The sequence below is a fragment of the Rhinopithecus roxellana genome, chromosome 5 (assembly GCF_007565055.1).
Source record: "Rhinopithecus roxellana isolate Shanxi Qingling chromosome 5, ASM756505v1, whole genome shotgun sequence".
In the NCBI taxonomy this organism is placed as follows: Eukaryota; Metazoa; Chordata; class Mammalia; order Primates; family Cercopithecidae; genus Rhinopithecus; species Rhinopithecus roxellana.
The window spans coordinates 156,472,440-156,497,856 of NC_044553.1; the positions used below are offsets into that span (position 1 = coordinate 156,472,440).

Genomic DNA, 25,417 nt, shown 5'->3' on the forward strand with positions numbered 1-25,417 from the left:
GAGGGTTAATCCTGAAAGAAAAGTTAGAGAATTTTTGAAACCAAATCAAGGTCGGGCTTTGGCAAGCCAAAAGAGCATTTTCCAAGCACAAGTCAGTGGGAGGGTTCTCGTCAAAGAGCTGAAGAGCCTTCTGTCAATGCCAGGCCGCCCCCAACTCACCCAAGACTTTAGGCATGCCACATTCTAGTGCTCTGGGCTGAAATGTTCCCCTTCTTTCACTAGAAGGATCAGCAAAATATCTGGGATCACTGGTTTCCAAGTGGTGAGCCTAAGGTTGTCGGCCTGTTTCCTTGCAGCAGCTCTTAGGATGGTGCAGTCAGGAAATTCACAGACGCAAGTGTGGTCAGGAAATTCATAGTTCAGCGGATGCAGTCAGCTCCTTAAAGCACCTCGTGAAGCAATAACTCAACATCGGACCCACACCAACCACTCAAGCCCTTTCTGGGTGACATAGGGAATAGAGATCTTTGCGATCCAAAACCCATGGAGAAAAGGAGCCAGACATTTGGAAATACCCTGAACTCATTCCAGTGCTTGTTGCTGGTCTCTTTCCCATCTATCCACAGTGCTTGGGTGATGGAGGCCCAGCCAATTAGAAATGGATGAATAATAGCCCACAGCATTGTGGTTTGCATAGGTGTCATGCTGACACATCTCTTCCCAGACATCATCTCATTTTGATATTCTCATCAACATCTCCAGGTAGGCAAGGTGGAAATTGTTAGTGTGGCTGCATGACAGATGCAGAAGTTAGCACCATGCCAACTTTGCTCTACAAAAGAGGCAAAGCTGGGTCTCCACTCAGGGCCTGTAGCATATGCTAGTCTCACTGGGCAGCTTTGCCTTGGAATGGCCACCTTTGGGGGCTGAGGGAAAGATGAGTGCAGAAATCAAGAATTACTTCTATAAAACTGCATGTCATTCCAGAGAGCCCCTGGGCTGGAGCATCTGTTTACCATTGTCAACATATAGAAATGGACAACACAGAGGTGTTGAAAGAATTGGAAGATAAAACCAGTGTCTTTCCATTTTTATGTGAAGGAAGAACTTGGTCAAATTCACTTCCTGTGGACTCAAATTCCTCCTTTGCAGTTGGAGGAGAAGAATCCTCTCCCCGCAGACTTTTTTGAGAACAAAAGCAATGTACTGAAGCACGTAGCAAACAGTAGATGCTCAATCAACATCCTTTTTTCTCTTGTTACTTTTTCCTTTTCTTATGCAGGCTTGCAGGGAGAGGCTAGAAAGAGGCAGATGGATGAACAAAGCTACTTGTTGTTGGTCATGGAGTAAGGATTGGAACACCAATGCTTTCAAGAGGTGCAAGACTAGCTCTTCCCAGACTGTGCCGGCCAAAACAATGTTCTGCAGGCAGGAGGGAGGCACATGGGCTTGGCCTGTGAAAACCTACCTGTGTCAATGCTCAGGGCCTCAACAGAGGTCCCAGAACCTTACCTGTTAGCTTTCTCACAGGCCTCACTCCTGTCTCTAGGAAAACTGCCTCATTCATCTTATGTTCTCCAACTGCCTCTTCAACCTATGCCTTCCTTTCCTGCACAGCCCTTCTACCAGGTTGGGGTGGAGGGTGGTGGGTGCCTCCTTGCATCCTGGAGGAGAGAAGATAGGGCCTTGTCCCCCATTGCTGTGTAGTGGGTGAGGCAGGGCTTTTGCATAATTTAGCAAGAACTACATGAACTCACTCTTCTTCTTTGCTGGCAGCCCCGCTCACCTCTCTACCTGTGTTTCTGAAGAGCGGTGATTAATCTCAGAGCTGGGATGAGCACAGAGCGCCAAGTGCCCCAGGATAGGGCAAGGCCTACAGTGAGCCATGCCCAGCCTCTCCTACTAAAGGAAAAACAAGAGCAGCTGCCAAGAAAATCTACCCTCAGATGAACAACTGACTTCCTGTTATGTAGCTCTTTTATCTTCTAGAAAGAAGCCCAGTGGAAGCTGGCAGGCATGGGTTCTAGCCCCAGCTCCTCTTAACATTGTGTGACCTCAGGCAAGGTGTCCCCTATCTCTGAGGCTCAGATAACTCAACAGCAAATTAGGCATAATCTGATTCTTGAATTTGCACATGACCTATGGAAACTATTGGTGGTTTCTCAAAATCTAAAGCAAGCTTGACACATGCTCTTAAATTTTAAAGACATTGCCATCCATTTTCAGAGCTACTTTTGTGGGACCAAATCCATACAACCACATGTGAACAAAGCCTGTGGTTTCAATGTTGAAATAGGCAAAGTCCACATTATGGCTCATGCATTTCTGTTTTCCCATTGTTCTTCATCATCATCTCTTTCCTGCCAATAAGAGTCATAGTAATTTCTCTGTGTTGGGTTCTTCCAATGAGTCAAGTCCTGGTCAAGCACTTTACCTGCCATCTTACTTCATCCTCAGCAAATCCAAGAAGAGGATGTGAGGGCTGGTGGCCATTTATCAATGAGGGAACTGCAGTTCTGAGGAGGAAAAAAGCTACCCAAGCACACTCTCAGTAAATTTGGAGCCCAGAACTGCGAGGACTAAAAGACCATAGTTAGTTGCTGTGCCCTTTGGAGCTCTTTTCTCTCCAGAGTGTCCAAGTCTCGGTCATCCTGGGTTGTTCTCTGTTCAGCTGGGCTCAGTGCAGGATGTCTGCATCTCATAGATAGACGTCCCAGCTCAAGGCTGCACAACGCCAGTCCTCTTCTCTGTGTCCATTTGGCATCTCATCCGGACTCCAGTTCCTTACCAAGCTTCACACCATGGTGGGGTCTCTTGATGTCTGAGGCCATGAGTCCACCAGCAGGAGTTGCTCCTGGGAGCTGCTTCAGATGGGGACCTGGGAAAATCTCCCCCAAAGCCCTGGAAGGCATAGCAAAGGCTGAAGAAAGGGAGTAGGGAGAAGGACAAGGAAATGAGAGGGAAGACATTTTACAACGTATCTAAATGCAAGCATGAGCAACTCCATTTTAAGGTGAGACCAAATGCATTCCAGAAGACACATTTATCCTGAGTTTTGGGATATAATGCCAACACAGAAGCAAACTAAGAGCCAACACTTGAAGTTGATGTCCTTAGTCTAGACAATTGTTTGGTCAATGGGCTTTTTTTTTTTTTTTTTTTTATGGAGTCTTGCTTTGTCATCCAGGCTGGAGTTCTTGCTCTTTTGTGCAGTGACATGATCTTGGCTCACTGCAACCTCCACCTCTTGGGTTCAAGCGATTCTCCTGCCTCAGCCTCCCAAGTAGCTGGTATTACAGGCAGACACTACCATGCCTGGCTATTTTTTGTATTTTTTTAGTAGAGGTGGTGTTCTACCATGTTGGCCAGTCTCCAACTCCTGACTCTGTGATCCACCCGCCTCGGCCTCCCAAAGTGTTGACATTACAAGCATGAGCCACCATGCCCAACCAATGAGCTTATTAAAAACAATCCTTGTATCTGAGTGTATTATCCAAAACATGATTTAGCTACTATATCCATCTCCTAGCATGCCAGGAGATTCATAGCATTCCTTAAAGGGCAGAGGGAGTGAATTGTCTATAGGCAAATAAATAAGATAATCAAGATTGTGTTCAGTATTACCTTATGTTGTTAAAAATTGCAAAGGCTTTTCTGTACTGTAAGAAAACAGGATGTATGCCAAAGACAGAGCATAAAATCAGACTCTTTTCTAAGCTAGACTTTCATGGCTGAGGCTCCAGGTTGGATGGACAGATGCACTGGATGTAGACAGAACTGCCCTCAAAGTTTTACTTTCCTGCTTCCTCCTTCTGAGTCTCCTGAAAAGTCCCTTAAACTTGTCCGAGTTTCCCTATTTATAATACAAATCACTTTGAGGAATTCTTGAATTTTTATGAGGGTTCAATTGAATAATATATCTAAAGTGTCTGACTCAGAATCTGAAATGTAGAATCGCTTAATACAAGTCATTTTTTTTTGTTTGTTTTGTTTTTTTTTTTGAGACTGTGTCTTGCTCTGTCGCCAGGTTGGAGTGCAGTGGTGCGATCTTGGCTCACTACAACCTCTGCCTCCCTGGTTCAAGTGATTCTCCTCTCTCAGTCTCCTAAGTGGCTGGGACTGCAGGCATGCGCCACCACGCCCAGCTATTTTTTGTATTTTCAGTAGAGACGGAGTTTCACCATGTTGGTCAGTATGGTTTCCGTCTCTGGACCTCGTGATTCGCCCGCCTCGGCCCCTACAAAGTACTGGGATTACAGGCATGAACCATCATGCCTGCCCAATACAAGTCATTTTCTATCCCTGCCTCTCCTTCTTCCACTCCTTCCTTCCTTCTGAGAGTCCAGCCTGCAAGGTCTAGAGAAGGCTTTAACCTCTGCTAGGATCCACAGGGGAGGGGACAAAAATGCAGTGGTGAGCAAACTCCATGCTGATTGGAAGGAGCAGTGCCACATGGAAGGAGTGCTGGGACCTCAAAGGGGAAGCTTAATGTCAGCCGGTGGGACTGCAGTCACCAGAAGCCACGCGTGTCTTCGGATGTTCTGCGCAGTGTGACTAGGGCTGTGCCCCGGCTGCCTCTTCAAGCTCCAACTCCAAAGGCCTGGCTTGTGCCATATTCCCTGAGCTGGAACAAAACTCCCATGGCCTTGGACTCCTCGGACTCCACATGCAGCCACCATCCAGCTGGCCTCCGCCCTGTCACTTGCTATTTCTGGCATTTCTATTTTATAAAAGCCTGTGAGCTGGCAGAGAGAGGACTGTCTCGTGCACCCTCCGTCCTAGCACCAGACACAACACTGGCTTGTTATTGCCATGTGGGTAGAAGCACAAACCACCCGGGCAACAGTGCCACATTTCAGCCACTTTTCTCCTTCCAGGAGGTCCAAAGTCATATGCTGTTGTCTTCATGGAGACAGACAAGTCATCACAGAGCTAACATCAGGCTCTGATATGGCCTAGGCGTTGCCGCAGCTCATTGGCTAAGTCGGCCAGTAACAAGCCTGCAGCCACTGTCTCCATCACCCATGCACTGTTCAGCACTGGGTAACAGTCACTGAGTGAGACAATCGCACAGGAATTAGGGTCTAGCTAGGGAGGGCAGGGGTGCTAGACATTAAATAAACACACACACACACACATTTACATTAAAGTCCAAAATCAGTGTGGCCATCTCTATAAGTAGGACTAACAGGAGAGAGAAGATACATTTAGAAGGAGTTGTGAAGGGATGTGTTTCAGCCATATTGCAGCAATGGGCTTGGGGTAAGGATCTCTGGAAGGCTATTGCACCTGGAAGTCCATATCATTAGAATTCAGGGCTGGGTGCTATGGCTCACACTTGTAATCCAGCACTTCGGGAGGCCGAAGTGGCTGGATCATCTGAGGTCAGGAGTTTGAGACCAACCTGGTCAACATAGTGAAACCCCGTCTCTACTAAAAATAAAAAAGTTAGCCGAGCATGTTGGCATGCACCAGTAATCCCAGCTACTACAGAGGCTGAGGGAGAAGAATTGCTTGAACCCGGGAGACGGAGGTTGCAGTAAGCCAAGGTTGTGCCATCACACTCCAGCCTGGGCAACAAGAGCAAAATTCTGTCTCAAAGGAGAAAAAAAAATTGAGCCACAGAATTTTCATAGAGGGAGCTTTTGGTTTTACACGGAAGGAAAGTAGGGAGGTCAGGAGAGGAGATTCCGCCCATCAGCCCACCAGAGGCCATGCTGCTCAGCTCTGGCTTCTACTATTCTGAGTACAGGAAATGTTGAGTCAAAAATTTTAGCAGATATTTTTAATTTTCTCTCACACTGGATTCTGGGAGCTTGAACTGCCAGGACGTCAGTCAAGAGAAAGCGTCGGACACCCGAAATGACATGCAGACTTGCTAAAGCTCGTCTCACACACAGCTCTGCATCTATCCTTTTAGCCAGATTTCCTTTTCTCAGGCTGAGTCAGAAATTAAAATATCGAGGCTGTGCTAAGAGAATGGGGTAGAGCAACCAAAGACTCTGGGGCAAACCAGATAAGGACTCTGGGGAGTCGCTTGTGAAAAGTCACTTACCCTCCCTGAGCCTCAGTTTCTCATCTGGATTTGATGAGAAATTAAAATGGATTTGATAAAGCCGATCTCTTGCGTGATCGTGAGGACTAAATATGATGAAGTGCTTAAAAGCCCCTACTTAATTCAGGTATTGAAAGCATCCTGGCAATTTGTCTGTATTTATAAATGGACCTAAACTTTGTACTTTTAATAGATTAGCTTCCAACATAAAGTCTGTGGGAATCAGCCTCTGAAATTAAACTCACTTTCTCATTGGAACTTTTAAGACCAGGATTTCGTCATTCATTCCCCCACCGTGCAGATGGAGAAGCAAGTCAGAGGTAAGCACGTGCCTCGGGCACATGTGGAATCACATTCAGAGTTGACGTGAACATTTTTGGCTCTCAGAGATGCCTCTAGAATCCCATATTAAAAAAGCCTCTTGTTGACATAGAAAACTCATAAGCAAAGCTGTGAGTCAGCCAGGATATATCCTCAAGGTGGGCTCAAGTTCAACACACATGAAAGAGAAAGATATTTAGTTAGCTTTCTGAAATCCTTCTCATCTTAGGCCATTCCTCCACTGTAGAAGGCAACAAGATGCCTTGAAAAGAAAGTGATGTTAACCAGACTTACCTTCACATCCCCTACTGAGACCTTTCAACCTCTATGGCCTCGGGCACAATAATTTACTCTACTGCACCTTCGTTTTCTCATCTCTGAAATGGGAATAATGGTAAGTCTTCTTTTAAGAGCCAAATTGGATAAGGCTTGTGGAGTGCTTAATTAATGTCATACCCATTTCCTGAGATGGCATTTTTTTCCCCCAGGCCATGTGATTTAAACCCAGAGCAGACCTCACTCTCTAGTGAAGCAGGACATCTAGAACTTTAATGTGCATAGAAACCACATTGATGGGGGAGGTGGGGGCTTGTTTAAATGCAGATTCTGATTTAGCAGGTCTTGGGTAGATCCACACATTCTACACATGTAGCAAACTCCAGGTAACATAGCTACTACTGGTCTAGGAATCTCACTTTGAGAAGCAAGACTGTGGTGGACTCCAGGAATGAAGAAAGATAGGACAAGTAAGTAAGGAGCTGCGGGTTTGGTTCATCTTCATCCTATACAAGCTCCATGCATGCACGGAAGCACAGACACATGTGCAGACTCATACATGCATGCTCACACGAACACACCCACATGCATGTCCAGGCACAGGCTCACACACATGCACACAGCAGGCCCTCACCTACAGATAAATACATATGCATATGTACACACCTCCCAAGTGCATACTCAACTACATGCAGGCTCACAGTCACACGTGTGCATGCAAGCACAAACATGCACCTGCAGACACATACATGTGTGTCCACACAAGCGTGCCTATGGGCACAGACTGCCGCCTAGCCATCCTTCCTCTCAGTTCGGGGCTGTTTTTCAGCACAGAGTTTTCATGAATGGGCTCTACAGAGGAATTCCTACTTTCACCCTAGATGGGTCCTGCACTGATTCCATCCACATCTCTCCGTCCCACCTCCTTATTTTACCTGAAGTGACAATGCTGAGCCTGTGACCCCAATGGCCAATGTGTTTGCTCTGAGAATGGAGCAGCCAAGAAAGGGACCTGCTGCTGGTTGAGAAGATCTACCCTTATTTCCACATTTCTCCTCTGGCTAAAAATGAGGACAGTGTTCCACAGTCTGCAGCTGGAGCTCTTCTTCTCTCTGTCACAGGGCATCCCTGTTCATGGGCAGGGCTTCCCTTCTCTAGCCCTTCATTTTCACCTCTGTAGTAATAATAGGCGTTATTATAATAGAAGTTGTAGCTTATTGCTCATTTATCACCATGCTGAGTATTTTACATGTTAATATGAGTTCTTATGATTCCTGACCCCATCCTTGTGAGAAGGCAATATTATTATTCCCATTTGCAAGTGAGGGAAGTGAGGCCCACAGACACTGGGGTAACCTTTCCAGGCTGCAATGCCGGGAAGAGGGAGAGCTGATTCCGACCTTGCATGCTGACCTACCACACTCAGGCCTCAGACTAGATAATGAGTGGCACGATCACCTCTCCCTCTCCCTCCTCACCCTTTCCTCCATGTCTATTTCTGCAGTGTCATGTCTTTCTTTGTTTCTCCTTTTCTTTTCTTTGCCTTCATTTTTATTCTCATCTTCTCCTTTCTTCTCCTTACTTCCTTCTTGCCTTTTCTTGCGTGGTTCCTTGCTTGCTGCTATCCTCCTGTTTCTATCCACTTTGTCCTGGATGCCCTATGGCTGAGCAAAATAAACACCAACCTACTTAAAATGAATTTAGTGCTGAGAGCTCCATTGGCACGAGAAGGGGAAGTCTATAGAGTGAGGACATTTCTCAGTCTGTAAAATGACTGAGAACTTTCCAGGTGTCCACAGAGTTGACCCACTCAATCCTCAAGTGCTCAGAGGACACAATTTCACTGAACAGTACCTGCCACCATTGTGTGGGATTTCTACCTAGCACTGGCTGTATACTAAGGACATTATGTGAACTTTATCCTCTGGGCCTCAAAACAGCCCTCATACGTGGATGTGACAGTGTTCATCCCCTAGATGATGACCCTGAGTCTCAGGGTGGGAGGAGATTGTACAAGGTGGTCCAGGGAAACATGAGCCAGGGGTGGAACTGCCTGATTGACTCTGTTGCCTTACGTTGTTTTTCATCTTTTAAAGGAGACAAAAGGGAACAAAAATAAGAAATTACTTAGAAAATTTTGCGATGAGAAGCATAGATGGTCATAGTCAAGAAGGAGAACAAAAGCCTGTTTCAAAGATGAGGACCCTGAGCTCTGAGAGGGGAAAGAGTTTGACCAGTACTTGGAGGCCTCACCCAGGTTCCCACCACCACCAGGGACCCTCATCATCACTACACAAACCTATGACATCTTCTCCAATGTAATGCCATCGTGGGAAATGAGCTGCAAGTCAGTGTTCTTAACTATCTTTGACCATGTAACATGCGCACGTGCACGCGTACGGGCGCGTGCACACACACACACACACAATTTTCGATATTCTCATCAACATCTCCAGGTAAGCAAGGTGGAAATTGTTAGTGTGGCTGCATCAAAGATGCAGAAGTTAGTACCATGCCAACCTTGCTCAGCAAAGGAGGCAAAGCTGGGTCTCCACTCAGGGCCTGCAGCACATGCTACTCTCACTGGGCAACACTACTTTGGAATGGCCACCTTTGGGGGCTGGGGGAAAGATGAGTGCGTGAATCAAGAATTACTTCTGTAAAACTGCAGGCCATTTCAGAGAGTATCTGGACTGGAACATCCATTTACCATTGTCAACATATAGAAGTGGACAACACAGAGGTGTTAAAAGAATAGTGCGACATGTTAGCTTGATCTTACTTCGTTGCACCCTTCATGATGCTGCTATTTTAGTATGTCATCCTCTAGTTACCCAAAACTTCCCCCATCATCTTATTATTGCAGAACCCCGGGTCTGGTTTCATGCAGATCTCCCCGTGTTACTCACTGTAGAAAGATGATCAAACACAGAGTTTTTAGGACACTGGTGTGACTTGGCTTCACGGCCCCGTCTTTTGTTATACATTTATTAGCCAAGATAGATTTTTCAAGAACACAGACATGTACACTGGGCCAAGGCATTGCTGCCAGAAGCTAGGCTCTTCCATGATGAAATGTTTATAAGGTGATAGCTCTGTATAGAGTCGTCTCCCTGAAATTCACATAAGTAGTGATTAAAACCACTGCGGTCTAGCCCTATTTATCTTTTGGCCTCATCTCTTCACTGCTCCTCACCATCTTTTCTCGAAGAAGTATGGTTTTCCTTACAATTCCCTAATTGAGTCATGCTGGTTATAGACTTCCGTGCCTTTACTCATCTGCTCATTCTGCCTAGAATGTCATCTTCTCATTTTCAAGACCAACCAACTCAAGGATCCCTCTGACAATGTCACATCCTTCATCACAGCCCACCTTTTTTTATTTTCTTTTGAGACTCTGTCACCAGGCTGGAGTGGAGTGGCACGATCTCGGCTCACTGCAACCTTTGCCTCACAGGTTCAAGCCATTCCCCCTGCCTCAGTCTCCTGAGTACCTGGGACTACAGGCGCATGCCAACACAGCCAGCTAATTTTTGTATTTTTAGTAGAGACGGGGTTTCACCATGCTGGCCAGGATGTTCTCGATCTCTCAACCTCATGATTCGCCCACCTCAGTCTCCCAAAGTGCTGAGATTACAGACATGAGCCACTGTGCCAGGCCCATAGCCCACTTTTAACTCATAGGTGCTGATCTGCTGTCCTGTCCGCTGCAGCACATGGACTTTTTTCTCAGCCCTTATCTCCCCCTATTACTGTGATTTTCTCCAACCTGTCTTCTCCACATGCTCATGAATTCCTGGAGATGATGGAAAATCCCTGAATCCTGACACAAAGCCCAGGGCCTGACATGGAAAGGCGTCTATGAAGTCTGGTTGAATAAAGGAGTGAATGAATGAATGAATGAATGAACAAAATTAGCTAGATGTAGTGAGGCCTGTTCCACAAAACCACAACTGAGGGGTTTTGGAGAAAGCCTCAGTCTGCAAGGATGTCTAGATCTTTATTAGGCCTGGCCATTGGTGGGACTTGAACCTCAGAGCCCACCACTGCTATCACCTCTTCCCCCTCTCTTCTGCTCTGCTTCAAATGGACCCAAAGATGAATTAACTCAGAGAAATTCCCAAGTCTTCTTTCTATCCACATCCAGGTTAACATTGCCGGAAAGTGTTTTGCCTACCGAGGACTTGCCCTTCCCAACATCATTCTTGGTATGTGCTCACATTGACTCCGTATTGAGAGCACTACATTTTATTCAATGCAGCAGCATAGCACAGTGGGTACACACACAGGCTGCAGAGTCTGACTACAGTTGTTCAAATCCAGTTTGAACCACTTCTCAGCTGCGTGGCACCAAATGTGTTGTTCGACCTTGTGAAGACTCAGCTTCCTTGTCTGGAAAATAAAAAACAAAAACAATGTAACCTCATAGGATTTTAGGAAATTCAGAGATAGTTCAGGGAATGTTCCACGCATAATGAATGTTCATTGTGGATGATTTGTTAGTTAGTTTGCTTGAATCATGATCATTACTGGGACTCCAGGCCTCATCAGGTCGACATCTAGCCCTGTGAGCCCTGAGCAGAGGACTCAGTCATGCTGTGTGGGATTTCTGGCCTACAGAATACTGAGCTAATAAATGGGTACTGTTTTGTGTTGCTACGTTTGTGGTGACTTGAGGGAGCTCTAGCAATCTGGAGTTGGAGATACTCTAGGCCTAGGCTGGAGGAGGTAGGGATAGGTTAAGGGAGGTGCACGCATTTGTTTGCTTTTGGTTACAATGATTGCAAAGACAGCCCCAGAGCTAGAGGTAAGGGTGGAGACCACTGAAGGAGGCCAGCTCTCAGGGAGAGAGGCGTAAGGTTAGAGGTGTGGCAAGCACTCCACAGGGAGATTCTCTAATCAAAACAAGCTCAGGGGGATTCCCGGAATGATTGTATTAATTAGGTTACCCTTCATGATCAGCAATTGAGTCTTGGAGAAGGAGCAGAACTAATATTTACTGTGTTCAGCCTACTTGACAAAGGGATGTGTGTGTATTTATGTGCACATGTGTGTACACATGTTGGAAGTGGTTGAAAGGGAGAGGGATGTATTAATGTTCTGTACTTATAGAATATAAATGAATAATAGAAATTCTAACCTCATGTCTGTATTGGTTTCTCATCCTGCCTCCTAGAAATTATTTTTCTTTGGACCTACTATTTACATCTACAACATGGAATACATGAATGCTAGTTTTTAAGAGATAGATAAAGCATCATTGGTCAAGAATACAATATGAAGAAAACCTCCACCAGACCCAAGACACAGAGCCAGAGAGATTCAAAGGTTCCAATTGCATTGATTTCCACCTCCCCATTTTCCCCAGAGGTGGGGCTGTTACTGACGCCACTTCAATTCTGTAAAATTCCCATTCAAGGCCCAATTATCCGAATATACAGAATTCACAGAATCAAAATCCACTCACATCTGGCCAACTGCATTCACTCATGTAGAATGATCATGGCTGTTAAAATATGACTCTGCAAGGGTACCTCTGTTCCCTGCATTACCTGTTTTCATCACTAACTGAAGAATGGGAGGTGGGTTTGACCAAAGTTATGGGGATGGACAAAACGGACAGTGGGGAAGGGATACTAGAGCAAAGTCTGAAGATAAATATTTTTCCTTGGGTGATGAAGAATAAAGAATGTTCAATGACAGGCTGGGTGCAGTGGCTCATGCCTGTAATCCCAGCACTTTGGGAGACCAAGGCAGGCGGATCACCAGAGGTCAGTAGTTCGAGACCAGCCTGGCCAACATGGTGAAACCCCGTCTCTACTAAAACTACAAAAATTAGCAGAGGGTTTGGCAAGCGCCTGTAATCCCAGCTACTCAGGAGGCTGAGGCAGGAGAATCACTCGAACCCAGGAGGCAGAGGTTGCAGTGAGCCAAGATTGCACCACTGCACTCCAGCCTGGGTGACAGAATGAGACTCTGTCTCAAAATAAAAAATAATAATAAAAAAAAGAGTGTTCAATGAAAATGGGGACAGACAGTGAGTAGGACCATACTGCAGACATTTTAAAAACCTAAGAAAGGTACTTTGCTGGCTGGAATTAGCAGTGGGGTGCCACAAAAGTTATTGTTCAGAAAACAGATCAGAACAGAATGTTCAGTGGAGGAATTGGAATTGGTGTCCCTCCAGTGAGGCAGCCCTCCATGGAGGCTCCGCCCCAGAAAATATCAGAGAGGAGCTCAGCCCTCTCACTCCTACTTCCAGAACAATGACAACACTTTCTGTATATGGCCCTAGACCCAGCCCTGAGCCAGAAAAGAAGATGGAGAAGGGAACAGGGACAGGTTTCTGTCCTCACAATTGCCACACTTTAGTAATTTTGGGAGCTGTGCCCATCTGCAGTTCCAGCTAAAGACTTGAACCTTGTAGTCCACAGTATCCTGGGTGCCCCTGACACCCATGCCTGTGAAGTTATATGAGTTAATTCATGAAAACTTTTTGAATCAGGACCTGGTAAATAGTAACCTACAAAACCTGGTATTAACATTGTTTTGTCCTTATCGTTATGATTTCCTGTCAACAAACTCTACCCCTATCTCTGAGATTTGTGTGAACCATCAACTGTCTCCCGAAGCCATCTAGCCAGCCAGTCTAGTGGTCTAACCACTCTGAAGAACGGGCTGCTGGATATCACAATGCACTTCAGAGTATGTAAGTTTCTGATAAGCCCTGATACACAGAACACCGTCTCAGCCACTGTGGCCTACACCTGCTTGACTTTTATATATATATATAAATATATATATATAAACACTATTATTATATATAATATATATGTAAAATCACTATTATTATATATAATATAATGACTATTATTATATATAACATATAATGACTTATATATAATTATTATATATTATATAAATATATATAATGACTTTTGGTCTCGTACAGAAATAGAGGTTCACAGTCTGAAATTTTTTTCTCCTTATTCAATGAGCCTTTCCCTGAACTCTGCATGGATTAGAAAAATAACATCTCTCATCTGTCCTTTTATGCGGGACCAGGGAAACAGGATGGCTCATTTCACTAGTAAAAGCAACAATGATAGGGCCCCTCTGGACAGCCTTTTAGATCTTGTAAACTCTTCTGTACATGCTCACAACAACCACATGAGGTTGGCATTGATAGTCCCACTTGCTATTGGTGGAAGTGTGGCTCAGAGAGGCTGTGTGCCCTACTGGAAGTCACAGAGCTAGAAAGTGACCGGCAGGTGCCTACATTTATGTTGTCTAAATTTACAACCCATGCTGTTTCAAATATTTCAAAGTGCTTCTAAAATTAGAAATTCCAGGTGACTTATAAATTGTGAGTTGGGGTATTTATATACGTGGAGGAAAACAAGTCCCTGTCGATGTGACATGTAATTGAAATCAACCATAACTTGGCTCAGAGATGGGGCTCTGTGCAGGTGGTAATCCAAGTTGCTCTGGAAGGTGAGAGCTGTTACTGCCATTCCTGATGTTAATAGTGGCCTCAGCTTATACCCTGGAAGAGCCTCCATCAGAAAGAGAAGAAGATGCTGGAGGCTTCAGCAGATGGGCTGTTTGCCTCTCACTGAAAAGAACAGCATCGTATCAGGGTCTGCTGGGGTTTTACAAAGCCCAGATAGAGACGAGAGTTGCCGCACAATCCATAGGAGAAAAATTAAGCAAACGCAAACCTTTCTTGGAGAGCAGAGCTTCCATATAAAGATTGCCACTTGGTTGCTTGTTGGCACCTCTCCGCGATGGCAGGTTTTCACCCGAAACCACCAGAGCCCGCCCCGCCCCTTATCTCTGCGCTGGCCCTGGCGGAGACTGCAAAGAACAAAACGCACACCGTCACGGTGCTTCCAGTCCACGGCCCCCTAAAAATAACTTCTCGTTCTTTGAGTCTTGGGAAGAAGAAAAACACTTGGTTTGTGTGAGACATTCAGGTTGCGTTGTTCTTTGTGGTTGTGGTGGTGTTTTTTTCCTTGCTGAAAGGAGAAAGTTAACATTTGTTCCTCAAAACAAGTCTCTTCTCCATCTGGAATCAATGGGGGGGCCCTCAGCGGATCGCCCCTGAGGACTGGCTGATGTTTATAAGATCGTAATCCTGGGGGGGACGGGCTGGCTTAGGAGGCTGGTAATGGGATAAGAAACCTCTCCTCTCCAGGGCACCAGCTGGAACCCAGCCCAGGCTCTTAATGACGGGAAGTCTCCAGCTAGCGGATCAGGAGACTCACTGTGAAATGAGCTGGCGGGCTGAGGCCAAGGTGGCTCCGGCTCCACCTCCCCCATCCCATTCCCTTTCGGGTTCAATGTCAAGGATTTCCACATTATGTTGAGGAGGCGCTGGGTCTCAGGGTTGAGCCAGCGATTAAGGGGTTGGTGTGGCTGAAAGGCAGGAAAAATGGGAATGAGTTTCTTTACCATTACAAGGGAACACATGTTGTTTGAGCACCTACTGTGTGCACCTGGCATTGTGCTAGAACAGAGAACATATTATTTCATTTCATTTTCACAGCAGCTCTGAAGCTGGTAATATTGTCCTCACCGGGACAGATGAGGAAGCTGAGGAAAAGAGAGTTTCAGAAATGTAAGCCCAGGTTGCACAGGTAATATGCCTTTCTGATTCAAGAACCTAGTCTTTCCACTGCAGACAGATGATACTGAGCTCCCTCCACTGCTGGAAGTTTCCTACCCATGGTAGACACACACACACACACACATACACACACGGCCTTCATCAACAGCAGCACTCCAATCATGCCATAAAAATTGCTCACAAGTCACAGAATCATTTTATGTTTATAGCTTATAGCACAGATTAGCAACTTTTCCTTTCTGTAAAGAGATAGAAGCTGGTAAGTAGTTTCTTAGTTTCTGCTTTGCTGGCCACTTGGTCTCTGTCTTGACTACAAACCTTTGTCACTGTGGCAGCAAAGCAGCTCTAGACAATACGTGAACCTGGCTATGTTCCAAAAACCTTTACTTAAAAACACATTTGATGATGGGTTGGACTTGGCCCATAGGCCGTTGTTTGCCAATGCCTGACTTAGAAGAATTATTCCTGCATTTAAATAAATCAGGAAAAGGCTTCTTGGAGGAGGTGCTATCTAAGGTAGGCCTCAAAGAACAGGTGGAATTTGGAATATGGAACTGAGGAAAGGGGTAGATGTTATGAGAAAGAGACCAGAATGGAAGAAGGCATAGAAAAAGCAGAGGAGACACCACTCAAGAGGAAGGACCAAGCTGGCTGAGGAAGTGCCTGAATGCCTGCTGGGGAAACACAACCCGATGGTCTATGATCCCCACCACTCTTGCAAACATTCCAAATCCTTTGTCTGAAAAAATGTTAGAACATGAGTCTCCGATGGTTTAAATTTGGTTTTAAAAATGGGAAAATAAAAAGAATGTTATGGAAGCACAGGGGGGTATGTGCTTGTGGAACCAGGTGGGTGCAGTGGCCTGGATGTAAAGCTGAGGACAGAGGTCTATGGAGAGAAATGTGTAGAGCAGAAGGCTGAAAAATATGCAAAGGTGAGGATTAACTGAGCTTAGTTTAAAATACACCTCTAGCTGTGGGCTTACTTAGCTTCTCTGAACTTCAGCTTTGTCCTGTAACATTGGGCCAACGATGTGCACCATACAATGATCTGCACGTGTGATGCTGGTGACAGGAGATGGCACATACGACACATGTAGTCCATGCTGGGGATATATGAGAACTGTATTAGACAGGGTTCTCTAGAGGGGCAAAACTCATAGGATATATGTACATATGAAAGGGAGTTTATTAAAGAGAATTGACTCACAGGGATCACAAAGCGAAGTCCCACCATAGATCGCCTTCAAGTTGAGGAGGAAGGAAGCCAGTAGTAGCTCAATTTGAGTCCCCAAACCTCAAAAGTAGGGAAGCCGACAGTGCAGCCTTTAGTCTGTAGCCAAAGCCAAAGGCCCAAGAGCCCCTGGCAAACCACTGGTCTAGGTCCAAGAGTCCAAAAGCTGAAGAACTTGCAATCGGATGTTTGGGGACAGGAAGTATCCATCACAGGAGAAACATGAAGGCTGGAAGACTCAGCAAGACATCTAAGTCATCTCCTGTTTCTTCTGCCTGTTTTTACTTATTTTATTTATTTATTTTTTTCGAGACAGAGTCTTGCTCTGTCACCCAAGCTGTAGTGCAATGGCGCAATCTCGGCTCACTACAAGCTCCATCTCCAGGGTTCAAACAATTCTCCCACTTCAGCCTCCTGAGTAGCTGGGATTACAAGCATCCACCATTATGCCTGGCTAACTTTTATATTTTTGTAGAGATGAGGTTTCTCCATGTTAGCCAGGCTGGTCTTGAACTCCTGATCTCCCAAAGTCCTGGGATTACAGGCATGAGCTACCGTGCCCAACCATACCTGCTTTCTCTAGCCATGCTGGCAGCTGACTGGATGGTGCCACCCACATTGTGGGTGGGTCTTCCCGAGGGTGGGTCTGACTCAAATGTTCACCTCTTTTGGCAACACCCAGAAACACCCAGATATGCCCGGAAACAATACTTTGCATACTTCAACCCAATCAAGTTGACACTTAATGTTAACCATCACAGAGACTATTTAAAAGGGCAGGAAGACTTTTTCTTGCCAAAGTCTGAGGAGTGTGCTTCTTGTACAACAGGTGCTGTGGAATAGCTCTCCTGATTCAAGGCCAGAACATTCTACCTTCAGCTGGGATATTTGGAGGTGGTGAGAGTTGGCATGAGGGCCTTTTGATTTTACCTGGGAAACCAGCAGGAAAAGTGGCTGTGTGTGTACACATCACTTGCTTGCTACGCACCAGCCCTGTCTTAAACATCTCAGGCTCTGCTCTTCCTCTCCACCTTTGCATGAACTCTTCCTACTGTAACAAGAAACTTTTCCTTTCTTCCTCTTTTTGCAAACTTCCAGGGCCCAGGACAAAGTCTGCCTTCCTGGGGAAAAGTCTACTGGGCTTCACTCTGTCTACGTGGAACCTTTGATAAACTCCAAGCCTCTTAAGAGCAGGTTTTGTTACCTTTGTGACAATAGCCACCAAATTAATATTTCAAGTATATTTGGTACAAATAATTGCACAGATCAGAGAACAAACAAAAGTGAAGATAAATTAGCCACTTTTTCTTCATTGCCTTGTATGTAATGCATCTTGGTAGGGGTTTTACGATATTGCCTACTCTTTACAACACCCAACTTAGTAGGGATCATTTTCCTCATTGACAAGGCAGGAAGCTGAAACTCAAGGTGACAGAGCATCACAAATCTTGCCCTTACATTTGCCTTCTTTGGAACTATAAGTCTTTAAGTAGGCTGCCTTCTTTTTCAGCACTTGAGTATGAAAACACACAAATAAACATGCTCATTGGCACTGTTCCTGGTACAGAGCTGTGCCCAGTTGGAGAGGCCATTTTGAGCAGTGTCCTTGGAGTTCACTGTGTCAACCCTGACACATCAGGCACCTTAAATGCACATAAGGGCTAATAGACCTGGCAGAACTGAATTTCTCTTGCACTTGAGAATTCATATTCCCTGACAATAAGGGATCTAGAAATGGAGACATCTTCCAAACGCACATGTTTGAATGTGATGGGAACAATAGTGTCATCCTTGAACCAAGGGGCAGGCAGAGTGTTTGCTGGGAGTGTGTGGTTTTTATCCTGCATTTGAGTCATCATGAAGCAGTTCTTCACACAAGGAGCAAGATGTTGTTCACTGTGTATTCTGTTCAGCTGTGCAGTGAAGAGGAGAAAGACAGGTACTGGGTTGGGTGGCAGCAGTTGTGTGGGGAGCCACTGAGTCTCTGTGATGAGACATTGCAATAGGCACAATCAAGGCACCCTAAAGAGGCCCCACTTTAGTCCCCAGGACCCATGAATATGTCCTGTTATGTGAATAAAGGGACTATGCAGATGTAATAAAGTTAAAGACCTTGAAATGGGAAGATGATCCTAGTACAGCTGGGAGGACACTAAATATAGTCACAAGGGTCCTTAAAATCCCTGAACCATTCCTGGCTGAGTTCTGAGTCAGAGGGAGAGAGGACCATGAAGAAGGGTCAGAGAGAAGCGATGTTGCTGACTTTGAAGAAAGAGGAAGGGGCCCGTGAGCCAAGGGATGTGGGAGGCATCTGTGACCTTAAAATGGAAAGGACACATTTTTCCACCTAGAGCTTCCAGAAAGGAATGCAACCTTCGGGAATCTCGATGTGACCCCAACGAGACCCATGTCTGATGTCTGTCCTACATAGCTGAAAGAAAATAAATTTGTATTGCTTTAAGCCACCCAGTTGGTGATAATTTATTACAGCAATGAGAGAAGACTCATACAAACATTTCTTCTGAAGCTTATCCTGCAAACAAACCAACACACACACAAACCAACACACACATAAAACAGTACAAGGTCTACCTTAGCCATGGTTACCTAGTGCTATATAGGATGTGACCCACAATGCCCTTGACCTAGACAGAAACTTTCCAGAAGGGAGCAGTGAAAAGAGGCCATCCACACGAAGAGACGTGAGCTGACCCTTTGTGGTTGAGTCTAGGGAACACTTATCCCTATTATGTCACAGGTTTATCCTGCCAGCACTGGATTGCAAAAGGCAGTATGGGATTAGGAAACACTCATGAAACTTATAGTCAGACAAGCCTGGGGTAAAGTTCTGCGTTATCCACTCACCATCTACAAGGTCTCCCACAGTCTTGCTCAGCTTAACTGGGAATAACAGTATATAACTTCTGGTTGGTTTGAGAATTTCACAAGATAAGTAATCTATCTATCTATGACCTAATCGTTGCTACTAGAATCTAGTAGATGCTCAATAAATTATACTATTTTTATTATTTTACCATTTCCCTTTAGATCATGGCTTCATTTTTTACCAAGTATGGAAAACAAGCCATTTAAGTACTTCTTATAAGTTTCGAGTGACAATTAGCAAGGCTTTCAAACCACAGTATTTCCTTTTTTGAATTTTTTAAAATATTTATTAAAATGACAGATGAATATAATTTTAAAACCAAATGATAATACAAAGATTAGGACATGAAATGAGAGTTTCCTCTTCAACCCAACCCATCTTCCACATTCCTGCTTTGCAGAGGCAAGAATATTACTGGTTTTTATAATATTTACTTTCAATTTTCTAAACAACATCCTTATGAGACTGACGTTTATTGGTTTTCTTTTTTAAATATTATTTACTTCATGCTGTGAGAGATGTTGATCTAACTCTCTTCAAATACACACAGACACACACACAAACACACACACACACACACACACACACACACACACCTCCCATGTAGTTTTAATTTAATTTTTTGATAAGTCAGAAGTATTTGGACAAGTCAAATATTGAATCACATAGTATACTGAGCCTCATAGTAGACTACAATTACACATTCGTGATGGTGAAGCTATTTTCTCTGGAGTAAATTGCTATTTATTATTCTTATTTGTTGTTTAATTTTCTAGATAGTTAATACTTATCCAGTTTTTTTTTTTTTTTTGAGATGGAGTCTCTCTCTCTCTTCCAGTCTGGAATGCAGTGGCACAATCTTGGCTCACTTCAAGCTCTGCCTCCAGGGTTCACACCATTCTCCTGCCTCAGCCTCCCGAGTAGCTGGGACTACAGGCACCCACCACCACGCCCAGCTAATTTTTTGTATTTTTAGTAGAGACAGGGTTTTACCATGTTAGCCAGGATGGTCTTGATCTCCTGACCTCATGATCCTCACCACCTACCTCGGCCTCCCAAAGTGCTGGGATTACAGGCGTGAGCCACCACACCAGGCTTACTTATCCAGTTTTTACCTTTAAAACTGCTGTAAGACAACTCACAACATAGACAAACACTAGTAATTTACTACTACTGTTTTTTTTTTTTTTTTCTAAAACTACCCATCCTTGATTCCTCTGCCCTGCTCCAATTGGACTGATTGTTTCCTAGGGTGGCTGCTTAAATTTAAGCTTGGACTTCTTTTTGCTCTCATCTTGGGATTTCTTTTTTCCCCTTTTCTTTGTTTACTTCCCCTCTCATTAATTCTGTGTCTTCTTTATTACTGGCCTGATACCTTATTATATCAGAGAATATATTCTAGAAGCTTCCTAAGAAGGCAATACATACTTTGATTGCTTATGATTTTTAAAATATCTTTATTTTATCTTTACCTTGATTAGAGTTTCGATGGGGTATAATTTAAGGTTGAAATCATTCTCTCTCACAATAAGAGAAGCATTGTTTGCTTTCTAATTTCCAATGTCAGTCATTAGAAATCCAGTGGCCTACAGTTTTCTTATTTGAATATTTACTTTTGTTCTGAAAGTGTATAGGATGCTGTGTTTATTCTGAAGCCCCATGCTGATGTGCCTTGATGTGGATGGTTTCATATTAACTCTACTGGTCACTTTAAGAAGATGAAATATATTTAAAATGAAAACCCGTGTGTTTCATTTCTAAGAAATTTTCTTGCATTATGTCTTGAAAATTTTTCTCCTTTCTTTCCCCTTCTGTTCTCTTTTCCTGCAACTGATATGGTCCAAACTTTTGGTTTCTTAGATTTATCCATTGATTTTTATTACCCCATTTTCTATATTCTTGACTTTTTTGTTTGTTTTCCAAGGAGATTTTCCTAATTTCACCTCTTAATTCTCCTATTATAATTTTTTTTCTATTTTGCTTGTTAGAAATCAAGAGTTATTTATTGAACTCAGAATATTCTGTTATTGCACTCTAACATTTCTTGAATGTAATATTCTTATTTCCCTAAGGATAGGGAAATAATTATAATTATTTGCAGTTTTATTCTGGCCAGCACAGTCTGTATCTCCCTTTACTTTGTTTGTTTGTTTTAGTGACTATTTTATGCTCAGAGCTTTATTAAATGTCTGAAGATACTTGGTTGTCCATTCCTATTTGGGAGTGAGGAAGTAAACATCTAAATAGAATTTTGTTCATGGGTGGGACTTATCCACTGCTGAGCCTCATGGTTGCTTAAATGGAAGACCCTCAAGTATCAGTGCCTGTAGTCTTCTCTTCTAGTCTAGTCAGTTTCTCCCAAGAGGATGCCTAGACGCTATGTGTGATGCCAGCGTTCTGGGAGTCCAGCAACAGAGCAGGGCTGGAGGTCAATGTCCAGTGCCACAGAAAGGCAGCTAACCACCCTAATTGCTTTCTACAGCATGACCTCTGGTTCCAGCTGGGCCTGGCTTCTCTAAGTGAGAGACACTTTGATAGTAACCCTGCATAAGGGGGAAATCTCTGGAGGTTTGAATATCCCTTAAACAGAGGTGAAGCCAGGCCTCCTATTTTCCATTCCGTCTTGCACCCTGGTTCTCAGAAATACCAGCTACCTCCAATTTTTGAGCCTTCTCCAGGTTCTTTGGCACCAATCCTCTTGCTTCTTACTAGAGATGCCTGTAGATGATTAGACTGAAGCTTTTCAGCAAAGCTACTTCAATTACCGTTTGTCAACTCATTTTACATCTTCCATAGCTTTGTGGTCATCTCTCACCTGGTGTTGTTTTCTCTGCTTCCAAAGAGCTTATGTTCTAGCAGGGAAGACATATGCAAGCAAATAAAGTGCAGAATCATATAACGAGTTCACTAATAAAATTGTGAGTAAAGTGAATTACCATTAAAATAAATGGTTATTAACATTCTTCATAGGAGTCAAGGGTGGCTTCCAGGAGAATACAGTATCTATTAGGTTTTGAAGAGTGAATAGAAGTTTTCCAGATGGATAGATAGAGGAAGAACATCTAAGAGGGATGGCCAGCTTGGGAAAAAAATAAAACAGCAGAATAATCTGGTTGAATAACTAGAAGTAGGAAGGCATGATGTGAAGCAGGGGGACAGGGGGAGACCTGGAGCCATGATGGGGCCAGGACATGAGGGATGGTTTGCCATGCTGAGAGGCTAACCTTATTTAGAGGTTGCAGGCAGCCATGAGAGGTTTTAGAGTAGGGGAATCATACAATCACTGCTACATTTTAGAATGACCATTTGTCTAGTGAATATGATATAATGAATGTTCGTATCTTGGGGTATCCTCCATGTGGTAAGGAGCTGTCGCACACAATGCAGACTGATATTTTAGGAAAAAACAAATAAACATCTCTGTGAATGCTTGGCCACAAAAGATAATCGCTGAGGTTATTTTTTAAAGATATCCAATTTTTGAGGTTCCTGAGAGACTTTGAGAATTCATTCTGAGACATACAACCTAGTGGTTTTATTTTTGCCTTTTTTTTTTTCCCAAGAAAAGACTCTCTTCTCAACAGTTTAGTTAGGGTACATGTATCATAATCGCCAGGCATGGCATCAAACCTTCTCAAGAGTCTGAAACACCAGTCGTATTTCCTTGGCATCAATCTACTGCAAAGAGGAGGAGACGGGGCATTGAGGTCCTAATATGGGCCAGCATGCACACTAGGCAATGTGCTTGTATTTTTTATTTTCTGGTCCTTTCAACCACCTGTGGGGAATCTCTTCAACCCTATTAAACAGATGAGAAGGCCAAGGTTTGCAAGGTGAGGTTACCCGCTTGGGTTCCATGACTGTCCAGTGGCCAAAGCAAATGGCAGAGAAATGTCTGGCTGCTTCCCTCCCACACCTTCTTACTATTCTATGCTCTGCCCTTGTTATTACAGCAGATTTCCTGAAGATGCATTGTCTGCTTGGCTACATCGATACTTGGAGCTAGGAACCCTACTTAACGTCACCATATGACAGCTGAGCAGCTGAGGAAAACTTCGTTCACATGGAGACGTTATGACTTGATTAAGATCCTGCCATTCAACGATGATAGAACTGGAATTTGAACCCAGAAAACCGGCCTGGAAAATGTGTGCTTCCCCACTGGACTAGGCACCATCTTCTCTCTTTCTTCCTTAAAAGTCCGTGTGGGCATGTCATCACTTCAAGAGTCAAGTTCAAGCTGCCTAGCAAGCGCACAGAGCATTTCGTCTCTGGCCCCTGCTCATTCTATCTCCCTTTCCTTTTTTTTTTTTTTTTTTTTTTTTTTTTATTATACTTTAAGTTCTAGGGTACATGTGCATAACGTGCAGGTTTGTTACATATGTATACTTATGCCATGTTGGTGTGCTGCACCCATCAACTCGTCAGCACCCATCAATTCATCATTTATATCATGTATAACTCCCCAATGCAATCCCTCCCTCCTCCCCCCTCCCCCCTCCCCATGATAGACCCCAGTGTGTGATGTTCCCCTTCCCGAGTCCAAGTGATCTCATTGTTCAGTTCCCACCTATGAGTGAGAACATGCGGTGTTTGGTTTTCTCTTCTTGTGATAGTTTGCTAAGAATGATGGTTTCCAGCTGCATCCATGTCCCTACAAAGGACGCAAACTCATCCTTTTTTATGGCTGCATAGTATTCCATGGTGTATATGTGCCACATTTTCTTAATCCAGTCTGTCACAGATGGACATTTGGGTTGATTCCAAGTCTTTGCTATTGTGAATAGTGCCGCAATAAACATACGTGTACATGTGTCTTTGTAGTAGACTAATTTATAATCCTTTGGGTATATACCCAGTAGTGGGATGGCTGGGTCATATGGTACATCTAGTTCTAGATCCTTGAGGAATTGCCATACTGTTTTCCATAATGGTTGAACTAGTTTACAATCCCACCAACAGTGTAAAAGTGTTCCTATTTCTCCACATCCTCTCCAACACCTGTTGTTTCCTGACTTCTTAATGATTGCCATTCTAACTGGTGTGAGATGGTATCTCATTGTGGTTTTGATTTGCATTTCTCTGATGGCCAGTGATGATGAGCATTTTTTCATGTGTCTGTTGGCTGTATGAATATCTTCTTTTGAGAAATGTCTGTTCATATCCTTTCCCCACTTTTTGATGGGGTTGTTTGTTTTTTTCTCGTATATTTGTTTGAGTTCTTTGTAGATTCTGGATATTAGCCCTTTGTCAGATGAGTAGGTTGCAAAAATTTTCTCCCATTCTGTAGGTTGCCTGTTCACTCTGATGGTAGTTTCTTTTGCTGTGCAAAAGCTCTTTAGTTTAATTAGATCCCATTTGTCAATTTTGGCTTTTGCTATCTCCCTTTCCTACATCCTGCAAACCTGGCACCTTGCTTGCAAATCCAGGAATCCAGCACACTCTCTCTTTTTGCAAACTTTGCTTATGCTGGGGCCCTTAGGGCACCCTGCTAACCCTCACCTTCCAAAATGCCTGGGCATCAGCAATTGATTGTTCCACACAGAAAGAAAGTCAGCTCCTCTAGGAAACCCACTGCAGCCCTTCCACCCCCCCACAGGCGCTATCCAAGACAAAATACAGGCTCTCATTGGACCCTGCAGGGACCCAGTGTGTGCCTCTTTTGAACTGAACATGCCCTTTCATAGTCACCTCTTTGATCACCATCTATCACCCCGTGTTAGAAGGTCAAGGACTGTCTGATCAACCTCTGCTTTTACCACTCCCAACACAGACTTTGGCACTTAGAAAGTACTTCAACATATTTGTAGACAGAAAGAAAGAGAGAAGAAAGAGGAAAAGCAAGAAGAGAAAAAAAACAAAACGTAAAACAAAAACGTGAGCTGCAGTTGTCTGACTAATCTAAGCCCTTTTCATATTCATGTTAACATTCATATAAATACTGGAATTCTCACTGCCAAACTCAAGTTTGCAAAGCTTTAGTCTTTCATAAAATTACATCATTTAAGAGGAAATCACCATACTTTTAAAAAGACAAGCCAGATATAATACTAAGAAGTGTATAACAGGCAAAAT

The 25,417-nt window shown here is 43.9% G+C and overlaps 1 long non-coding RNA gene across 1 annotated transcript in view; it reads right to left on the minus strand.

Moving 5' to 3' along the window:
* Positions 1 to 9,979: 9,979 nt before the first annotated feature.
* The window catches only part of LOC104654472, a 53,629-nt gene continuing 38,191 nt past the window's right edge, over positions 9,980 to 25,417 (minus strand). Inside the window, exon 3 of the long non-coding RNA XR_004057532.1 lies at positions 9,980 to 10,984. This is a non-coding gene — a long non-coding RNA (uncharacterized LOC104654472). The remainder of the gene's footprint in view (positions 10,985 to 25,417) is intronic.